A 23,114-nucleotide genomic window follows, 5' to 3' on the forward strand; every position below is an offset into this window, starting at 1 on the left:
TCTTTGATACACTTGGCAACACAGTTCTCCTCCAAAGGTTCTTCAGGATCACCCAGCTGGGTGGAACATGTTTCACTCATTCTCGTTTAAACTGTCTCAGCAGCAATAGTTCTGTTACCTAACCCACACTATTATCTCTGTTGTCTCTTCAGGACTTATGTTCAGTCTATTCCTATCTATCATCAAAGATACCCCTCAGCAACATCATCAAAACAAAATCTGCATCAATTTCAGCATCTACAATAATGGTGCCTAGTCCATCTTACTAACACCCTGCACGGTCAGATTATTTGTCTAATATTCAACAGTGGATCCCTCTAACTAAACATTGGGAAGACCAAGGCCTTTGCTTTCAAAAGCCATAATTGGCACCATTCCTAGCCACCAACCACTTTATTTTCTTTGGTAATGATCTGAAAGCCAAAGTGTCACATTTAAAGTTGGTGGGACGATGGTGGAGAGAGTTAGCAGCTTCAAATTTCTGGTGTTAACATCTCAGATGTCCTTGGCCCAGCAGATAGATGTAATCATGCCTCTATATTCTTAGAAGATTAAAGAGTAGTGGCGATAGGTAAATTGATGCAGATCCGGGACCATACTCCAATTTCTTTCAAATTCCATCTTTTGAATGGCCCTTTAATATTTCTGAGATTGTGCTGCAGTTAGGAAGCCAAACCCCAAAGAAATTAGACGGTTGAGTTAAAAGGAAACAAATTAAATCAATGATATTTATCCAGATTTCCCATCTGAAGTTGCATTCTGTGTGCTAATTATGTCCCACAGGAGCCATATCATTTTAAAAGGCTAAAACCAGCTAAAGATCTAAAACTTTGTAAAAGCACATTATTGCAGATTATACTATAGAAATGTCATGGATACCTGAATAAATGAGAATAAATAGACATCTGTTTAGACAGTTCCAACAACTGAGCCTAATGAAAAATTTCTACCTTTCCTGAAGGCATAGAATCTGAAAATATCACAGAAATAGATTTCTGCTGGGGATCATGACGAGCATAACCAAGATTTTATTTCAAATATCTACAGTAGTAAGATAATAACTTTGTTTTAGCATAGCTTCTGGAAATTAAATCATGTTCACAACAAATTGCCAAGGAGAACTCAAGAGGAGATGAAGATCATAAAAGGGAAAATTATCACAAACCATTACATTTAAGGATGCATAAAAATGGGCAGTTGCAACCGTTCAAATGTGGCAAAGCCAACAGGTAACAAAGGATGCTAAAGACTATATGAACTGAGGAGATTACGGAGCTTTCATGAGGTCATAAGATCATAATTGATAGGAGCAGAATTAAGCCATTCGGCCCAACAGGTCTACTCCGCCATTCAATCATGGCTGATCTATCTTTCACAACCCCATTTTTCTGTACACTGTCTCTTTTTTGTTCGTAATTCAGAGCACCATGGTGGTGTCATCTGTGAACTTGTAAAACAAGAGTGATAGGGCACAGAGGATACATCCGTGCAGGGCACCGCTGTTGAGAGGTAATGCGGTGGAGCAGTTGTCATCTATCCTCACTGACTGAGGTCTTTGGGCCAGAAAGTCGAGGAACAAAACAAGAATTTTAACATTATCTAAAATGTACAATTTGCAATGGTTTTTGGTACAAGAATTTAATTTTCCAGTTTGAGTAGGGAAAGATAATGTAATTGTATTTTGTTCACAATCACTTAAGCTTAATGATTAAAAACTGTGATAATAATTAAAGTGTATAATTTAATTAAATGCCAAGGCGAGAGATCATTCTGTGTGTGTGACGGGACAGGATCGTGCGGAGGTAGCTTCATCTCTGTGTGTGAAGGGTGGGGAGGAAGTTACACTCGGTGTGTGAGATTTCACACAGTTAACATTCAAAAAGAAGATAGGGTTCATTTTATTGACATAGTACCAAATCTCCCAAGATCAAAATCACCCAGCACTACATTCCTGAGTTCAGCCACAGCTCCATGCAAACAAACATAAATTAATCTGATATTCAGCACAGGCACTGCTGAGATCAAAGAACATAGCATAATTATGCTGTACTTCAGGCAACAAAATGCAAATACCCACAAGGTCTGCAACACATAGTGCTATCACCGCAGCATGCAGACATAAACCCTGCCAGCATTGGTGACTGTAGATAAGGCACAGGATTAGCTCTGGTGACTGCAGACAAAATACAACCTTGAAATTGCTTTAACTATTCCAAAGGCGTGCAAAATTCTTAACCTTGTTTTATGTACTTCATTTTGGCATTCCTCTGCAGCACTAGTTAGACTACTGAAGTCTAGAAATTGGTTTAATATGTCTTAGTGATGTTAAATTCAAATATCACTGTACCTTAATTGGCACACGTGACAATAAAAGACCTTTGAAACCTTTGAAACAATGTTGGGAGTCACCCATTTATATTTCTTCAAAGCTAAATAACTATTGCAATCTTCAGGTGTGAGATTCCCAGAAAAATGTTGTTGGATATCACTGCAAAACTTCAGGTTGTGCAGTTTTCTGCATGCACTACAATATTGTTCTATTGCAATACTTCAGTTTCTAGCATCTACATTTGCTGCTGCAACTTCTGCAGTCAACCTTTAAAGGGATACATGCACATTACAAGTAGCACTTTCCCAGCCACTGGAGATTTCTGCAGTTTAGAGTAAGAGTCTGTTTTTGTGCTACATGACTCTGTGTATGACTTTCAGTTTTTGTGCTGTATGACCGGCATGTTCCTGTGGATGACAAATAAGGTCAGCAAGATTAGGGAACTTGGATGAGAAAAGAATACTGTAAATTTAGTCAAAAAGAATATGGAAGATTAAGTAAGGTTAGGGAGCTGAAATCAGTCAATGCCCTTGAGGAATATAAAGGAATAAGGAAATAACTCAAACGAGGAATTAAGGGGGTGCCAGGATCTATAGAATATCCTTGGGAAGTAGGATTGAGGAGATCCTAAGATACTCTCCACATTTTAGGAGCAAGTGGATAGCAAGGGAAAGGGAAGGCACACTCAAGGACAAAATAGGGATTTATGCATGGAGCCAGAGGACTTGGACAAGATCCTAAATGTGTACTTTGCATCGGTATTCACCAAGGAGAAGAACATGATGCTGATAAGTATTAAGAACGAGGAGTTGGGTCCCTCAAAGAGCATTAAGGTGGAAATGTCATTTCCTAACGGTTGTAGGTTTAAGCTGAGAAGAAAAGTTTGCCGGAGAGTGGCAACAACAGCATGCTGGAGAACATATGTATACACACCTTTTGACCTTTCAAAGCTGAAATCTGCAGGCAAAAATACAGCACAAAAGAAGGGGGTTGATTGTAAAACAGATCTTACGAACTTAGTAGACCCAACCCCCCACATTGCAGGCATGGCACATAGAGGCCTCGTGCTTGAAAACCTAGTTGCCAGGAATGCTTTTAGTAAGACTGAAGAATCTGGCATGTGATCCCTCATGGTCATCCTTCTGACCACGATAGAAGACTTAGGAGCAAAACTGCTGTATCAGACAGATGTGAAGGAGTGTGTGAATTCTGCTTCATAGAGACACGGCTCACCCCCATATTTTCAGCTCAACGGTTTTTCTATCCAACGCATGGATGACAGTGGTATCAGGAATGGGAACGCCTGCTTCATGATAAACTCTTCATGGTACTCAGATGTTGCAGTCTTGTCACACTCCTGATCTCCCCACCTGGAACATTTGGTGGTGTTACAAGGGAACAGCTTCAAAGATCTGAGTAGTAGAACAGGAAAAGGCTCACCCTTCCGTATAGTTACAAATCAGATTTATTGGCGAGAGAACAATAACAATACTTGTCTCGGTATGCGCGGGGCCCGTTTTACAGCAGCACACCTCTCTCTCTCTGCCTCCATCCGCGGCACTGATCGCAAACCCAGGCGTCAGTGAACCCCTCTCGTAAAATGAACTAACTTAGGACTTTATACCTGCAGAAATCAGCCGTTGAAATAACCGACGTTAAGTTCTGGCCAATAGTGCACTTCCAAATTCAAACTGCAACCAATGCCAGGCACCTGCATCCAAGCGAGCCCCCCTCCCTCCCCCACCCTTTTGGCCGCAGATTTGTTGCGCGAAGCTTTAAACATAACGCTACCGGCCAGAGCAATATCAGCCTTTAAACATAGCACTACCGGCCACAGCGCTATCAGCCACAGACTGTTCGGTCAAAACTCTTATTACAGTCCACCCCTCGAACAGTCTGGTACCATCACATCCGGCGCGCAGGCGTTACCCTGTTACATCCGGTCCACAGGCTTTAGTAAAGTCCACGCGGTCAAGACGCCAATGCGCACATATAGCGTAGCAATATTATTTTCAACAAAATTGTCCCAATGGTCAGTCCCCAGTGCACCACTGTTGTCCACCAGCCTCCAAACATCCCGAAAGGCCACCATCCACCCGGGGGATTGTAGTCGTGGTACTGTTCTCTGACCTTTCGAATCTTCCCCCACGGCTTCCTGGATGTTGTCAACGAGGCTGGCGATGTTCTCTGAATCATCTGGAATATAAGTTCAGCAATCCCACCCGATTAAAGCACGTGCCCCCTTTCTCAGCCAGGATAAAATCCAGGGCCATGCATTTCTGTAGGGCCACTATTTCTGCTGATAGTTCTGTGATGTCCTCTTTGACCCCATTCAGGGCCAAACCAGTCACCGTGTCTGTATGACTACACAAGGTATAAATTAACTTGTTTTGTAAAAGGTCCCAAACCTTAATGTCATTATCAATACCACCAGAGATAAACTGATTGCATGTGTCATTAAACGTTGCTGCCAGTACTTGGTACGTGTTTTGAAACGTATGGATTGCAGCCTTCTTCCGAATGTCCCAGAGCTTCACTCTTCCGTCGTCTCTTCCTGTACAGACCACCTGTGGTCCCTGTAGGGCAGGATAACATGAATTCACAAAGGATGTGTGACCTTTAAGTCTCCTGATTTTTCACCTGTTTCACTGTCCCACACTGCTACAGTTTTGTCTGTTGATGCTGGAAAAAAACATGCTGCTATCTGTGTTATAATGCAATTCCGTCACTGCTCCACTGTGACCTTTCAATGTAGCATAATTATCGCAGTCGCCTTATAAATTCCAAAACAATACGAGTCTATCAAATCCTACAGATGCCAGTGTTGATCCATTCAGGTGAAATTTACAAAGATTTTCTTCTCCCTCGTGACCCGTTAAAAGCATTAGAGGAACTTGAAGAGTCGAGGTTCTTGGTCCCACCCTGCACAGAGGGCAGCTGCTCGTTGTGGGGACGCTTGGCCTGCACCAGCGCCATCTCGTATGCTATTTCTTTTTATCAAACATTTTCTATTAGGTTCGTCAGATCCTCCCGACTATGCCAATTGTTACAAGGGAACAGGTTCAAGGATTGACTAGTAGAACAGAAAAAGGCTCACCCATCCGTATAGTTACGAATCAGATTTATTGGCAAGAGAAAGAACAAAAACAATACTTGTCTCAGTTTGCGCGGGCCCGTTTTACAGCAGCACACCTCTCTCTCTGCCTCTGTCCACGGTGCTGATCGCGCCCCAGCCCGTCGGTGAACCCCTCTCGTAAAAAGAACTAACTCAAGAACTACCAAAAGAACTTCCACCTGCCTTTAGACCGGCGGAAATCAGCCGTTGAAATAACTGCCATTAAGTCCAGGTCTTTAGCGCCATTTCCAAATTCAAACGGCAACAAATGGCAGGGGCCTGCATCTGAGTGAAGCCCCCCGCCGTTTGGAAACAAAGCGCTACCGGCTGCAGACTTGTCGTATGAAGTTTTAAACAAAGTGCTACCAGCCACAGCGCTATCAGCCACGGACTGTTCACACAAAACTCTTATTACAGGTGGTTAAGTCCCGACCATTCTATCTACCAATTTAGTCCACATCCTATCTCATGCAAATGTCAATCTAGCACTTGAGGAATTGAGCGCCACAGTCAACAAGAATGAAATGGCATATCCCAATCCCTCCCCAGCATTGCTGGGGACTTTAACCAGGCCAGTTTGAATAATCTATGCCTAACTACCATCAGCACATTACCTTCAATACCAGAGAACCGAACCAAACACATTCAATCACTGCAATATCACTCTCCGGAACACCAACCGCTCCATCCCTTGCCTGCATTTTGCTAAATCTGACCGAGCAGTGCTTCATTTCCATAGACGAATGAATACGCCACAGTCGTCAGTGACCATAACGAAATGCACGCGTGAGTTTGTACATATGAACACATTCCAATCTTCCCCAATCAGATGCCTCGGGTGTTCATTATCTGCTTAAGGTTAAATCTGTGGCATTATGGACTCGCAATCCAGAGTAGCGCAACAAGTTCAGACATGACCAGGCATGCAGCGTAGGTTTACTAGGTTAATTCCCGGAATGGCGGGACTGTCATATGTTGAAAGACTGGAGCGGCTAGGCTTGTATACACTGGAATTTAGAGGGATGAGAGGGGATCTTATCGAAACATATAAGATTATTAAGGAGTTGGACACGTTAGAGGCAGGAAACGTGTTCCCAATGTTGGGGGAGTCCAGAACCAGGGGCCACAGTTTAAGAATAAGGGGTAGGCCATTTAGAACAGAGATGAGGAAAAACTTTTTCAGTCAGAGAGTTGTAAATCTGTGGAATTTACTGCCTCAGAAGGCAGTGGAGGCCAATTCTCTGAATGCATTCAAGAGAGAGCTAGATAGAGTTCTTAGGGATAGCGGAGACAGGGAGTATGGGGAGAAGGCAGGAACGGGGTACTGATTGAGAATGATCAGCCATGATCACATTGAATGGTGGTGCTGGCTCGAAGGGCCGAATGGCCTACTCCTGCACCTATTGTCTATGACCTTTAGAAGGTCATTGCGAGCATGAAAAGATGATAACCGACCAAGCTGGAGTTATGGCGAGTCCGAAACTTGTTGGTTGTAGACGAAGTTTATTGCAGCTGCAATACACGAATAGAGTTAAACAACAAGGTACAGGACAACCAATACAAACTTACTGTCTTCCTTGAAGACTTCGCCGAACTGACTCAAACGGGCGCCAAACGCGCACCTGACATCGCTGGCCAATCAGCGATGTCGTTCCCTGGACCAATCCCCATGGTCGCGTTCCCACGTGACCTCGCTGGCCAATCCGAGGGTTCGACGACCTGGACCATTCCCTATGGTCGCTACATGACCCCCCCCAGAACCCGAGGTGCGGAACCTAGCTGGGAGCCGGATTTTGCGACCATAACGAGTACGGAGAGGGACAGCCTGAACCACAGGAGCCGGAGGTTCCGGACTTGGAGGAACAGCCGGAACGAGAGGTTCTGGAGGAACTACCGGCACGGGGGGTTCTGGAGGAACTGCCGAAACGGGGGGTCCTGGAGGAACTGTCGGAACGGGGGTTTCTGGACTGGGCGGAACTAACGGAGGTCGGCCTCTCCTAGGGGTTTGACCGACCAGGACTGGTTGATCCGGGTCCAAATGGGCAGGTTTGAGCCGGGACACCGAGACGAGTTCACTCTTGCCGCCCATGTCTAAGGTGAAAGTAGCCGTTCCCTTACGTAAAACCCGGAACGGCCCTTGATAGACCTTCTGCAACGGGGCGCGATGGGCATCTTTACGCAGAAAAACAAACTCACAGTCCTTCAGGGAAGATGGTTCATGTACCATGGAACACCCATGACGTGAAGTCGGCACTGGAGCCAGGGAGCCCACCCGTTCCCGGAGAGATGCTAACGCTGATGGGACTGTAGGGAGCAGGGCTGACGGGTCCGGAAACAGATCTCCGGGTACTCGAAGTGTCGAGCCATATACTAGCTCTGCGGACGACGCACCGAGATCTGGCTTAGGAGCAGTCCTGATGCCCAAAAGAACCCAAGGGAGTTGGTCTACCCAGTCCGGGCCTTCAAGCCTTGCACTGAGGGACGCCTTAAGTTGGCGGTGAAACCTTTCTACGAGTCCATTTGCCTGGGGGTGATATGCAGTTGTGGGTTGTAACTTGGACCCGTACAGTTCCGCCAGCGCGGCCCAGAGGGACGAAGTGAACTGTGGACCTCTGTCAGTTGTAATAACTGCCGGGACCCCGAAACGAGCTACCCAATGAAGGGCCAAAGTCCTAGCACAGGACGCTGACGAGATATCAAACAATGGGAAAGCCTCTGGCCACCGGGTGAACCGATCCACCACCGTGAGGAGGTGGGTGTAGCCCCGGGAGGAAGGCAAAGGCCCGACCAAATCCACGTAGATGTGGAAAAAACGACAAACCGGGACCTCGAAATCCTGTACGGGGGGCTGGACGTTAGCGGTCTGACAGGGCACGCAGGAACGTGCCCACCCCGCTACCTGTTTCCGCAGGCCATGCCAGACAAACCTCGCTGCTACCAAGGCAGAGGTGGAGCGGATGGACGGGTGCGCCAGCCCATGAATGGCATCGAAAACCCGGCGCTGAAGGGAGGGCGGTACTACCGGCCTGGGACGAGGAAGAGAAACATCGCACCAGACTTTCGTGCCCTCCGACCCACAAGCTACCTGGGCCAACTTCAATCCCGAAGTGGTGGACTGGTAAGCCGAAACGGTATCCGCTAAGAGCTGTACCTCCGCAAGCTCCTGGGGATCCACTTCGCAGTCCACCGCCGAAATAGGGGGAAAAGCAGGTCTAGACAGGGCGTCAGCCACGGCATTAAGCTTACCCGCGATATGACGGACATCTGTGGTAAATTCGGAGATAGCAGTCAGGTGCCGCTGCTGGCGGGCCGACCATGGGTCAGACAATTTCGAAAAAGCAAATGTTAATGGCTTGTGGTCCGTAAATGCCACAAATGGGCGGCCCTCGAGGAAATACCTGAAATGACGGACAGCTAAATAGAGAGCCAGAAGCTCTCGGTCAAATGCGCTATATTTCAGCTCGGCCGAATTTAGTTGCCGGCTGAAAAACGCTAACGGCTGCCAACGGCCACCGACCTGCTGCTCCAGAACTCCACCCACCGCCACGTCAGAGGCATCAACCGTCAGGGCCGTGGGGGCGGAGGGGCTCGGATGGACCAACATGGTGGCGTCTGCCAAGGCTGCCTTAGCTGCCGTAAAAGCCGACTCTGCGGCCGGGGACCACAACAACTCTACCGGATTCCCTGCAAGGCATTGGAAAAGCGGGCGCAGGACTCGCGCCGCTGCCGGGACGAATCTATGGTAGAAATTAACCATGCCTACGAACTCCTGCAGCCCTTTTACTGTGGTAGGCCTGGGAAAAGCCCGGATAGCTTCCACCTTCTCGGGCAAAGGTGCGGCGCCGGCAGGAGTAATTCTGTGCCCTAGAAAATCGAGGGCAGGCAAGCCGAATTGACATTTGGAGGGTTGGATAATGAGCCCGTGGTCTTGGAGCCGCTGGAACACGGTCCGCAAATGGGCCTGGTGTTCCTGCACTGAGGGCCTGGCTACCAGGATGTCGTCTAAATAAATAAACAAAAAGGGTAAACCCCAGCCCACGCGGTCCATCAGTCGCTGGAAAGCCTGTGCCGCGTTCTTTAAACCGAAAGGCATACGCAACCATTCAAACAACCCGAACGGAGTAATAGTTGCAGTTTTTTGTATGTCCTCCGGTCGCACCAGAATCTGATGGTATCCTCGCACCAAATCGATTTTGGAAAACACCACCGCTCCTTCCAGCCCAGATGAAAAGTCCTGTAGGTGCGGTATGGGGTAGCGATCAGCCGTGGTGACAGCATTGAGACGCCGATAATCGCCACATGGCCTCCACCCCCCAGATGCCTTGGAGACCATGTGTAACGGCGAGGCCCACGGGCTGTCAGACTGACGGACAATTCCCATTTCCTCCATCTTCCTGAACTCCGCCCTTGCCACCACCAGTTTGACTGGCGGTAGTCTCCTGGCCCGAGCGAAAACGGGAGGGCCTTCGGTGCGGATGTGATGGACCACACCGTGCTTAGCCGAAGGTGCGTCAAAACGTTGGACGAGCAGCTCTGGGAACTCTGCCAGAATCGCAGCATACGAGTCGGGGGCCGCGACGACGGCCTGGACAGTAGGGCTGGGCGAGGAGGCGATTGTCGGAGCGACGTGCTCATCTTCGGCAGAGGGTCGGAGGTCGTTACCGCGGACATCAGGAACCAGTGAAAAAGCCCAGAGAAAATCTGCGCCCAGGATCGCTTGTTTGACGTCGGCTATGATGAATGGCCATTCGTACGTGCGGAGGCCTAACACAAGGGACATCTTCCGTGTACCGAAAGTGCGAATTGGGCCGCCATTAACCGCGATGAGGGTGGGACCTGTCTTACCCGATCTGGTTTCGAGGTCGGTCGGCGGCACTATGCAGATGATGGCTCCCGTGTCTACCAAAAATTCTGTGTCCGTGAATCGATCATGGACATAGAGGCGCCGGTTCTGGCCAATCGTAACTGCCCCTATGTACGATCGGCCGAGGCATTTCCCGCGAAGGTACAAGGCAAACGACAGTTGCGGGATTCGTTACCCCATCGTAGGTGATAATAGCACCAGCCGCGCTTGTGCGGATCTTTTTGGCGGGCTTTCGGAGAATTGGCGGGGGACGTGGCGCCATCTTGCCGTCGCTGTGGCGTGGTCACTGATGTCGAGACTTTGTTGATTGAACCACTTGCCTTGTTTTTTGCCGCTATGAGCGCGTCCGCTTTCGCTGCATATGCTTCGGGGTCCTTAAAAGAACAATCCGTAAGCAGCAGTCGGACATCCTCGGGAAGTTTCTCGCGGAATGCCTGTTCAAACATCGGGCAATCCGTATGCTCACCGGCTAACATCATCATTTCGGCCATGAGGACGGAAGGCAGTTGGTCTCCAAGATCCGGTAGGTGCAGAAGTTTTGCCGCACCACCATGCTTATTCAACCCGAAGGTTCGTAGTAATACCTTCTTCATGGCCTCGTATTTGTCTTCCGCAGGTGAATTTACGATGAACCGCATCACGCGCTTGGTTGTGTCCGGCGACAGCGCGCTGACGAGGTAGAAGTACTTCGTGGCCTCGTCCGACACCTTCTTTATATGGAATTGAGCCTCGGTGTGGATAAACCAAGCTTGCGGTGCGTACGTCCAAAATAACGGAAGATGAACGCCTGCCGCGCTTGACTCCGGTGTGCCCTGCTCAGCCATCGTCAACGAGGCGTCGGGTTCCTGCTCAGTCGGTGATCGTCCAGATCACGTCGGGGTCACCAATATGGCGAGTCCGAAACTTGTTGGTTGTAGACGAAGTTTATTGCAGCCGCAATACACGAATACAGAGTTAAACAACAAGGTACAGGACAACCAATACAAACTTACTGTCTTCCTTGAAGACTTCGCCGAACTGACTCAAACGGGCGCCAAACACGCACCTGACATCGCTGGCCAATCAGCGATGTCGTTCCCTGGACCAATCCCCATGGTCGCGTTCCCACGTGACCTCGCTGGCCAATCCGAGGGTTCGACGACCTGGACCATTCTCTATGGTCGCTACAGAGTCATAGATGGACGCTCATCATCTGTAGCAGAGCAAAACCTGGAAACATGAGAGGCAATGATGCATCACTTCCAGATGAGCTCAATATATTTTATGCATGCTTTGACAGGGAGAACAACAGATTTACACAAGCCCTTATAGCTCCTGGCAGCACTCTCTGAGACCAACATCAAAGCATCTTTATATAAGGGTGAATCCACCCAAAGCATAGATTCACCCTTATGGCTCAGCCTCAGGTGATGTACCTGGCCAAGACCTAAAGACCTGTGCAAACCATCTGGTGGAGTATTCAAGGACAACTTCAACCTCTCCCTTCTGCAGTCTGAAGTATTTACCTCCTTGAGTTATTTGACCATTTGCTAATGAGTATCCAGCCAAACCCTTATGACCAGTGTATTCAAGAGTCAGCTCTCTACACCATTTTTGAGCAAAAAAAGACAACGTGGTGGAATAACTGAGCGGGTCATGCAGCATCTCTGGAAGGCATGAATAGGCGATGTTTTAGGTCAGGAAGAAGGGTCCCTACCCAAAACATCACCTATTCATTTTCTCCAGAGATTCTGTCTGACCCGCTGAGTTACTCCAGCACTTTGTGTCTTTTTTTCGTAAACCAACATCTGCCGTCCTTTGTGATATTATTTTTGAGCATCTGGGTTCCCTGTCCCCAGAAACCTTTGGACCATCCATATAACTTATCCTGAACCAGCAAAGGTGTTGGAACATTCAGAGGGTTTTTTTCAGCTACATTGCGAATGTGTAATTCACTGGAACCTTTCGTCAGACTCAATATATCAAAGTAAACAATATAATTGTAGCAATTGAAATCATATTGAATCACCTGCTGTTACCTTTGATCTTAAGATTATAAAAAGTTAATGAATTTTGCGATTTGCGATTCTACCAAGGATCTCCAAAAGAATGTCTTTGCCTCTGGATGAATAAAGATTTTTACAATAACCAGCTTCAGCCTTCGAGTGGCTTAGTTCATAAGTCACAACAGGCTCATTGTTTTCAATTGGTAGCCTGAATCTGTAGCTTGCCTACGAGGCATTTTGTTATACACGTCACAGCATGAACTTCCTTGTTGAACTTCTGATATTCCTGGCAAGGCTTTGCATCTCACTTCAGCTGTGCATGTACGCCTGCACTGTACGTGCATGTACACCTGCACTTTTCCAGAACTAACTCTTTCCTGCAGTGGCCATTCCCTCAGGGTGCATTCCTGGATTCCACAAATATTCCACTGGAATTTCCGTCTTATACTCCATTAAGAAAGTATCCAATATTTCTCCCTGTGGTTGCGTGCAAATAACCAGCAATAGAGTCTGCTTTATTTCTAGCTGGTATTACATATTCCAGGGTCTCATTTCGAACAATTTCCTTTCTTTGTGACCAAAAAGATATGATAATATCTGCTATAATTTGTATACCATAGTGTTGAACAAATGGTGTAAAATTTTCTTTCAAATCTCTCCATTCTTTCGACAAGTTACTTGCTTGATAAACCAGGCAGCTTTGGTCTGTTAATTTATTCTGTTATGTACTATTTCAATGATCTCACCAAGATCACCATCTCTTGGCTCAGAAGAGATTGCTTGGAAAGCCCAGCAGGTCAGGCAGCATCTGTTTCCACACTGTATCACTAAATGAGATAATATTCTTTCAACTTAATTTACAATTTACGGTAACAGTGTAGGAGGCCAAAAACAGAGAGTTTAGTGTGGGATGACTTAAAATGCAGACAACGGAAGCGGTACAGAGATATTCTGCAACCGAACTGCTTGGTTTCCCCAATATGAAAGTGACCACATCATGAAGTATATTAGAATGGGTGAAGTAGAAGTAAATTTCTGATGGGGTATGTGCTTGGGGTCTAAGATGTGGGAAGGGTGGAGGAAAATATTGGTTGTTAAATTAGCCTGGAAAGTTTCCATGAAAAGGCGAGTGAAAGTGGAGACCAAGGAGCATCTAAGTGGGAACAGATTTTTGAGAATGTTGAAGGAGGGGTAGACATATTAAATAATGGCTTTGCATTACACTGACCAGTGAAAACCTGTACACTAGTTCTATCCTACACATTAGGGACAATTTACAGAAGCCAATTAACCTACAAACCTGCACATCTTTGGAGTGTGGGAGGAAACCGGAGCCTCCAGAGGAAACCCACCCGATCACTGGGAGAACGTCAAACTCCGAACAGTCTGAATCGGACATGGGTCCCTGGAGCTGTAAGGCAGCAACTCCAGCTATACGCCACTGTGCCACCCTAAATATCTTCCAAATAACTTATCTATCAAATAGTTGTATAACTTCCTTTTAGATTGAACAATAAATTCAACAATTTCAGATAATCAGCAATTTACCTCAAATGTCCCCGTTTCTAGTCATTTAATTTTTCATTTGTCTCCTCTGGTTGTACATCCCCAGACATAACTTTTGGCATAACCTCAAAGTGCTGGAGGAACTCAGCAGGTCAGGCAGCATCTCTGGAAAGCATCTAAAGGCGAAATTTGAGGTTGTGAGTTTAAAGGGTCCCAAGCCGAAATATTGCCTATCCATGTTCTCCATAGATGCTGCCTGACCCACTGAGTTACTGCTGCACTTTTTGTTTTCTGCTCAAGATTTTGGTATTTGCAATTCCTTGTGTCTACATTTTGGCAAAATCGTTACCATCTTTCAGCTGGCAGCATTTCACTTGCATCCAATTTTCTTTTGTTCTCTCAGTTTCTCTCAGTTTTGTTTTCTGCAATGTAAACTTTCTAATCTTGGATTGGTTGGGTGAGTGGGCAGATGAAAGAATAGGTCGAATGGGCTTGTAATCACTGGAATTTAGAAGGATGAGAGGGGATCTTATAGAAACTTATAGGTACTTTGGATCTGTCTTCACTAAGGAAGATACAAACAATCTCCCAGATGTTCTAGTGGCCAGAGATCCTCGGGTGACGGAGGAACTGAAGGAGATTCACATTAGGCAGGAAATGGTGTTGGGTAAACTGATGGGACTAAAGGCTGATAAATCCCCAGGGCCTGATGGTCTGCATCCCAAGGTACGTAAGGAGGTGGCTCTAGAAATTGTGGACGCATTAGTGATCAGTTTACTATGTTCTATAGATTCAGGATCAGTTCCTGTGGATTGGAGGGTAGCTAATGTTATCCCACTTTTTAAGAAAGGAGGGAGAGAGAAAACAGGAAATTATAGACCAGTTAGTCTGACATCAGTGGTGGGAAGATGCTGGATGGAATCAATTATAAAAGACGAAATTGCAGAGCATTTGGATAGCAGTAACAGGGTCGTTCTGAGCCAGCATGGATTTATGAAGGGGAAATCATGCTTGACTAATCTTCTGGAATTTTTTGAGGATGTAACTAGGAAAATTGACAGGGGAGAGCCGATGGATGCGGTGTACCTCGACTTTCAGAAAGCCTTCGACAAGGTCCCACAGGAGATTAGTGGGCAAAATTAGAGCACATGGTATTGGGAGTAGGGTACTGACATGGATAGAAAATTGGTTGACAGACAGAAAGCAAAGAGTGGGGATAAATGGGTCCCTTTCAGAATGACAGGCAGTGACTAGTGGGGTACCGCAAGGCTCGGTGCTGGGACCACAGCTATTTACAATATACATTAATGATTTGGATGAAGGGATTAAAAGTAACATTAGCAAATTTGCAGATGATACAAAGCAGGGTGGTAGTGTGAGCTGTGAGGAAGATGCTACGAGGTTGCAGGGTGACTTGGACAGGTTGTATGAGTGGGCGGATGCATGGCAGATGCAGTTTAATGTGGATAAGTGTGAGGTTATCCACTTTGGTGGTAAGAATAAGAAGGCAGATTATTATCTGAATGATGTCAAGTTAGGAAAAGGGGACGTACAACGAGATCTTGGTGTCCGAGTGCATCAGTCACTGAAAGGAAGCATGCAGGTACAGCAGGCAGTGAAGAAAGCCAATAGAATGTTGGCCTTCATAACAAGAGGAGTTGAGTATAGGAGCAAAGAGGTCCTTCTGCAGTTGTATCGGGCCCTAGTGAGACTGCACCTGGAGTACTGTGTGCAGTTTTGGTCTCCAAATTTGAGGAAGGATATTCTTGCTATTGAGAGGGTGCAGCGTAGGTTTACTAGGTTAATTCCCGGGAATGGCGGGACTGTCGTATGTTGAAAGACTGGAGCGGCTTGGCTTGTATACACTGGAATTTAGAAGAATAAGAGGGGATCTTATCGAAACATATAAGATTATTAAGGGGTTACACATATTAGAGGCAGATGAAAGAATGGGTTGAATGGTACCTGCCCATCCACCTATTTTCGTATCATCTGCAAACTTTGCCACAATGCCTTTAATCCCCTCGTTCAAATCATTAATGTGCACGAGAAGAATAGTGGCCAAATACCGACTCTTGCGGAACCCCACTTCTCCCTGGCAGCCACCCACTAAAAGTCCACCTTATTGCCATTCTTGGGCTTCTGCCATCCAGCCAACCTGCTATCCAAGCTAGTATCTGCCCTTTGATACCGTGGACTTCATCTCAGCAGCCTAACGTGTGGCACCTTATCAAAGACTTGCTTTACCTTGGTCATTCCTTCTTCTCCCTGCTTCCATCAGACAGAAGATACAGAAACTTGAAAGCACACACCACCAGACTCAGGAACTGCTTCCCCTCTGTTATCAGACTCCTGAATTGTCCTTCCACAAACTAGGGTACTGTCCAATTCATCTATGGAACTGGTGCGCTACAATGCTGAAAACTATATTCTGCACCCTTTGCTCTAACTGTTGTTGAGTTTGTCTCGATTGCATTTATGGAGAGCATCATCTGAGCCAATTGGATCGCATGGTGTTCACAGTACCTTGGTACACGTGAACACGAATCAACCCAAAACTTTGCTCAGTGGACAGGTTGCGCTGACTCTGGCCTGGCCCCGGCCCGTCAGCTCTCCGAGTGGAACCCGAGCCCGGGCCGGCGCGCGTCACTGAGCCGGGGAGCCGGCCGCCCGCCCGACGTCACAGGAGAGCCGGCCGGCCGCCCGACGTCACTGCTGTCGGGCCGGGGGTCCGGTTGACGTCACAGAGCTGGAGCTGGGCAACCGGCCGACGTCATTGCTAGGCTCGGGCTCGGGTCGGGGAACCCAGAGTGGAATGCAGGCCCGGGCCGACGTCAGCGGGCTGGAGCTGCGCGGCCCCAAGGTGGGGGAGTAAACATAAGCTCTGCCTCCTCGATGCTCGTCCGCTCCCGCTTAGCCCGTCTCTTTGCAAAATGCCAGAGGGTGGACCTGGCCGCCAGCAGAGCACCGAGGCGCTTTTCCAACCCGTGGCTGCTGGGGGACATCTGGAGAACGTGGCCGGGTTGTACGTGTTCCATTGCACTCGTAGCTCCCGGCTGCTGCAGTTTGCACCTGACTCCCGGACGCTCTGCAATAAATTCACCCGATTTAGAAGGTGAAAGGTCAGCACACTTGGAACCCGCAGCCAAACGTTGTGGTGAAAACTTAGAGTCTGAGGGTGCATTACCTCAACGTGTCACAACAACGGAATCCCTCAGTAAATGCAAGTGTTTCAAATCCACGAAATATTTAGAAAGTACCATTCATTTTGATTATTTCAACTTTTTAGGACATAATTCTGTTCTGCTTCGAAGGGGGTTTTTAACACTTGTTTTTAAACTGCGTGAAATAAAGGTTGTGTGCTCTGCAACAGGCTTGCCTTCACTTAACTTTGGGAGCACCATGGAAGCAGTGCGAGCAGAGACTTTGGAAGAAAATAACTGTAGCATGAACATGGAATGCAATCAACAAAATATTGAGAAACTTTTGTCAGTGATAACACCTTACTCTGATATCGCCTGCGAAAAGGATTCGGCAACTAACACGGAAAGCTTATCGAATGAAAATACTGCAGAGAGTCTGGGAAATGGTGAGAACCGCACAGAGTACATTTCTTCAAATATATAAATATATATCATCGGTTGTTCCGAACATGGATGTATTTTAAAAAAAATATATATTTTATTATCTTAGAATATCACGTGCTGAGACACGTCATTATACTTTATCTTAGTAAAAGAACTGTTGTAAAACGGTCTGCCCCTTTAAATTCAGAATATATAATACCCAAAAGTTTGTGTAAATGTCACATAATCTATCATGTAATTCCTGATGAGTCTGTTGTTGTACAAGGTAAAAGATCTAATATATCATACGGACCTTTTTTATTGTGACTTTCTGTTAAATAGTGATCTTGATTGATTTTAAAGTTTTGGGGTTTTTTTCTAAAAAACAGACATAATGACATTTTCCTTCCCACAAATCTTACTTCAAATACTTCACCCATGAATGTTTACTGCTGAAAATTCCAGTGTAAATATGTATTTTGGCAGCCATTCTCTATTGTGAAAAATTTCATTCCTATTGTTGTATTGTTCTACAATCCAAACTGCCTCTTGAAAAATATGCCTGACTTTAATAACTTTTGTAGTAATTGATACATATTTTCTTAATAATATACTCACCTGTTGAATGTGCCATTTTAACGTGCGCATTGACATTTTTACTGAAAGATCTCTGGGTCATTGTTTTTACCCAGAACAATTACATCAATAGCTAAAAAATATTCCTGGAATCTGAAGCATAAACCCCTGCATTTACTGAAAATTCTAAATTAAAAACCAAAATGCTGGAAATGATCAGCGTGTGAGGCAACATCAAAGGAGAGTGAAACAGTGAAGCTTTCAACCCAAAATGTTAACTGTTTCTCCATCAGCAGATGCTGCCTGATCTGCTAAGTATTTCCAGCATGCAGTTTAAAAAAAAATGTGAATGAATGGGTGAAAACGTGGCAAATGGAGTGCACTGTGGAAATGTGAGGTTTTACACTTCAGTATGGGAGTCTAATGAAAGTCTATTACTTACAGTGCTAAGTGTTCTTGTGCATAATAGGCACATGATAGTAGGCAGGTGCTATGTGATTATGAAGACCAATGGCATTTTGCCCTTTATTGCAAGAAAGTTGGAATGTAGAAATAGGGAAATTATTGTTAGAATTTTACTGGATACCTGTGAAGCCACACCTGGAATAATGTGCAGAGTTTTCGATCCCCTAATTTAAGAAAGGATATATTGGCATTTGTCCAAAAGAAACCTGTTAGACCAATGAGAGGGTTGTCTTATCACTTACCAAAAAAATTGTGTACATATTCTTTGCAGTTTAAAAGATGACTTTATGAAATATTTAATATCCCTGAGCGCATGGCTGTTATGACTATGATATTTCTGGCATTCTGAAGTTGAGGGGAGAAAGAAAAATTACCCCTGGAGACGCGAAGTTAGATGTTTACACAGAGGGAGAATCTTGAAAGATGTCACATAGTTATAATACTAGTGGGTGTTATTTAAAATCTGGGTATTGGTTTATTATTGTAATGTGCACAAGATAAAGTGAAACACTTTGTTTTTGTTTGCTGCTACCCAATCAATTCCGATAATACTGTACATGAATACAATCAAGTCACACTTACATCATCTAAAGTGAAGAGGAAACTACCAAAGTGCAATATAATTCTTCTGTATTGTAGTGTATCAGTTCCAAAAAAAATGCCCAAAGTCTGTAAAGAGGTAGGTTGGAAGATTGGGACTTTACCCTAGCATATGGAAGGAGTTTCAGAAGTCTGATAATAAAGAAGAAGAAACAATTCTTGAGTTGTACGTGTTTTCAAGCTTTTATCTCTTCTGCCCGATGAGATCGGGGAGAAGAGAGAATGACCGGGGTGAAAAGGGTGTTTGATTATGTTGGCTACTTTCCTGAGGATGGATGAAGTGAACATCGTGTCAACGGTAGGGCGTCTGATCTATATGTTGGACTGGGTTATATTTATATATGAACATCTTACAAAGGGTGGTAAATATCTGTGTGGAGGTTAGATCATTTGCAGTATTTAAAGATGAAGTAGGTATGTTTTTTGAAAGACTGGGACATTGAAGGCTATAGGGAAGTGGAGAGGGGGTACACCATTTATGATCCCATTAAATGGTGGCACAGTCTTGAGGGGATGAATGGATTACTGCTCCTAGTTTCTTGTGTTCGTATATCGCATCTCAAGTAGCCAACTGATATAAAGGCTTCTGCAAAAAAAGTGCTTTTGTAGCAGTAGGTCAGGCAGCATCTCTGGAGAACTTAAATAGCTGACCCTTCATGTGGGGTCCCTTTAAACTGATGGGGATGGGGGGAGATAAAAAAGCTGGAAGAGAGGAGGAGTGTAACAAAGCTTGGCAGATGATAGGTTGATACAAATGGGGGGAGGGGGTTGGAGAAGATAGTTGGACAAAGGCAAGAGATGAAAAAGCAGTCACCCATTCCTTCTCTCCAGAGTTTCTGCCTGTCCTGAATTACTCAAGCATTTTGTGTCAATCTTCTGTTTAAACCAGCATCTGCAGTTCCTTCCCACACAAAAGAATGGAGAAACAAGGAATTGCAGATGCTGGTTTACAAAAATAGAAACAAGTTGCTGGCATAACTCAGTGGGTCAGGCAGCATCACTGGACAACATGGATAGGTGATGTTTTGGGTCTGGGCCCCTCTTCAGACTTTTCGTCCCCTGCAATCATTCTGAATGTAATAGATGGTGATGCAGTGCCTGTTAAACAACAAAAGCAATCCGCTATGCATGGGGCAAATAAGATAAGACTCCACTTTGTCTAGCTCGGGAAGACAGTTTGAAAGAAACATACGTCATCATCCACAACAATAGTGGAACTGAGAACATGCAGCCAGACTGGGCCAAAAGATTTTGTGCATTTACCTGATCTATTCCTCTCATGAATTTGTGCACCTCTGTAAGATTACCCCTCATCCCTCTCAGCTCAAGTCCTAGCCTGCTCAACCTCTCTATAGGTCAGGCCCTCGAGTGCTGGTGACATACACGTAAATCTTCTCTGCACCCTTTCCAGTTTGACAACATCTTTCCTGTAACATGGTGACCAAAACTGATCACAATTCTCCAAATGTGGCTTCACCAACATCTTATATATTCATAACATGACCTCCCAACTTCTATACTCAATGTTCTTGACAGGTGAAGGCCAATGTGCCGAAAGCCTTTTTGACCACCTATTTACCTGTGACACCACTTTCGAGGAACTATGTACCTGCACTCTAAGATCCCTCTGTTTCACAACAATCCCAGAGTACTACCATTTCTGGTTATGAAAGACACAACATGCTGGGGTAACTCAGTGGGTCAGGCTGCATCTATGGAGAGCATGGATAAGCAATGTTTCAGGTTGGGACTCTTCAGACGAGCATGTAAACCAGTATCTACAGTTCCTTGTATCTGCTCTTATCTTGTCGATTTTCAACCCATGAGCAATCCCTCTCAGTCATTAAAGTAAATTATGTTGTCATTGACAATGCTAAAAACCTAGTCACCAGAACTCAGTTTGGGTTCCATCAGGGGCATGTTCTACCGAGACAAATTTCCAAGGTGAAGTGAAAGAGCCTTGTAAGGGCATATTTAACCAGGTTTTGTATCAAGGAGTTCTTGTTAAATTGAAACCAATCCAAATTAAGAAAATAACATTCTACTAACTAACATTCTACTAATACACAGAGCAAAATAAAGTGATTGTCAATGTTAGGAGACAAATCATCTCCTCCATTGGACATTGTTGCAGGACTTCCACAAGGCATCTTTAGCTGCTTTGTCAATGCCAATATTAATTCAGAGTGGAAGAAGATCTGTGATAATTGGACTATGTCTGTTCCATTCATTCTGTGCAAGCAGCAAGAGCTGAACAACAATCAGGCATGACACAAAGTGCTGGAGTAACTTAAAGGGTTAGGTAGCATCTCTGGAGAAAAATGATGGGTGATGTTTTGGGTCGGGACCCTTTTTCAGACCGTTGGTATAAACCAGCATCTGCAATTCTGTTTCCAACATTCAGGCATGGGCCAATTAGTAAATAATGTTCAGATCACACAAGTGCCAAACAATCAGCTTCATTGTCATCACTGAATTAATTATCACTGCTAAATCCTCACTTGTAGGCACCTGGGCATTCCACTTGTCTAAGTTTCCCGTTATCATAAACCATTCTGATTTGGAAATGCATTGTTGGTGGGTCAAAATCCTGGAACTTCTTACGTAACATCATCGTGGTAGACCTTCGCCTATGGAATACAGCAGTGCGAGAGGCTGGTTCACTGCCATTCTCACAAAGGCAGTTAGAAGACAATAAACACTGGCCTTACTAATTATGCTTCCTATGGTATAACAATAAAATATCATGACCAGGTTATGATGGAAAGTTAGACACAAAATACTAGAGAGGGGTTCTGTAGAAGGGTTCTGACCCGAAACGTTACCTATGCCTTTTCTCCAGAAATGCTGCCTGACCCGCTGAGTTGCTCCAGCATTCTGTGTCTATCTTTGGTATAAACCATCATCTGCAGTTCCTTCCTAGTCAAGTCAAGTCAAGTCAAATTTATTTGTCACATACACATACACGATGTGCAGTGAAATGAAAGTGGCAATGCCTGCGGATTGTGCACAAAAAAGAATGACAGTTACAGCATATAACTAAAGTTATGGCAAGTTTTCTTTTTGAAAAGTTGGCTTGAAGCAACTTGATAAATTTCAATTTACTGAACCAGTTCTTTATTCCATGTTTTAATTTCATTATTTGAAATGTCCTCATTGTTTTGGTAGGATTCAATCTGGTATCTCTGGATCAAAGGTTCAGGCCTTGAGACGCCAGTCCAGTAAATTACCTGCAATGTTGCTGTATCCTGTATTCTTCCCAAATGTTTTAAACTGCCCGAATCAAAATTATCATCAATGCTCTGGTTAACTGTGTGGTACACTTCCCTGGCTCAATTTTAAGCACTTCATCAAATAGTATTTTTGATCATTCCATTTCAACCTAACCTGTTCTGTTATTATAAGAACATCTCCATCAGTGTCTTCTGAGCAATTCAATTATTATGCCAACATTCTCTTGGCACCTTGAATTTCAGCTCATCCGAGTTCTTCTGTTCATGCCCTATCTTGTTTATCCATAAGCCACTAATCTGCTGTTGTAAACATTTACAGTTCTCATTCGCAAGTGAACGGACGCAGGGTTGCATTGTTATTATTTTAATTAGGAATTGATTTAAACTCTGCAGACGTATTTGCTGCAGCCAGGCAGTAATCAAGGGAGCTTGATAAATACACGGAAGCTGCTAGAAGGAATTAGTTCAGTGCGATTGTTTTTTTTCCTCTGAAAGGTTGTAACTATGCCATATGGCAAAAGCAAGACTTAGGATGTGTTCAGATCTAAGCAGGATTTCTGTGGCTATTTGGGCAAGCGAAGGAGCATAAATTTGGTTCTCGGCTGATAGACATAGTGGCCCAAAATGTTTAGGGCTAAATGGTAACAGACAGATGTTTATGCAAAAGATAATTGCTATGAATTTTGAGTAGCACGATTGTTGTGTTGCCTTGTGGAAGCCAAAGCCAGGTAAAAGATTCTGAACTGAATGACAGATATTTCACATACGTAATTCAGTAGTGGCAGGATAAGTAGATAATCATATGGAATATTGTTTGTGGGAGCTTGCTGTATACAAATTGTTGTTGTGTTTCCTACATTACAAAAGTGACCACA

At 45.1% G+C, this 23,114-nt stretch overlaps 1 pseudogene; it reads right to left on the reverse strand.

The window, feature by feature from the left end:
* Positions 1–1,417: 1,417 nt before the first annotated feature.
* On the reverse strand, positions 1,418–5,305 carry LOC144591450 (U5 small nuclear ribonucleoprotein 40 kDa protein pseudogene; annotated as a pseudogene).
* Between the last annotated feature and the right edge of the window lie 17,809 nt (positions 5,306–23,114).

The sequence above is a fragment of the Rhinoraja longicauda genome, unplaced genomic scaffold (genome assembly GCF_053455715.1).
Source record: "Rhinoraja longicauda isolate Sanriku21f unplaced genomic scaffold, sRhiLon1.1 Scf001035, whole genome shotgun sequence".
NCBI classification, from domain to species: Eukaryota; Metazoa; Chordata; class Chondrichthyes; order Rajiformes; family Arhynchobatidae; genus Rhinoraja; species Rhinoraja longicauda.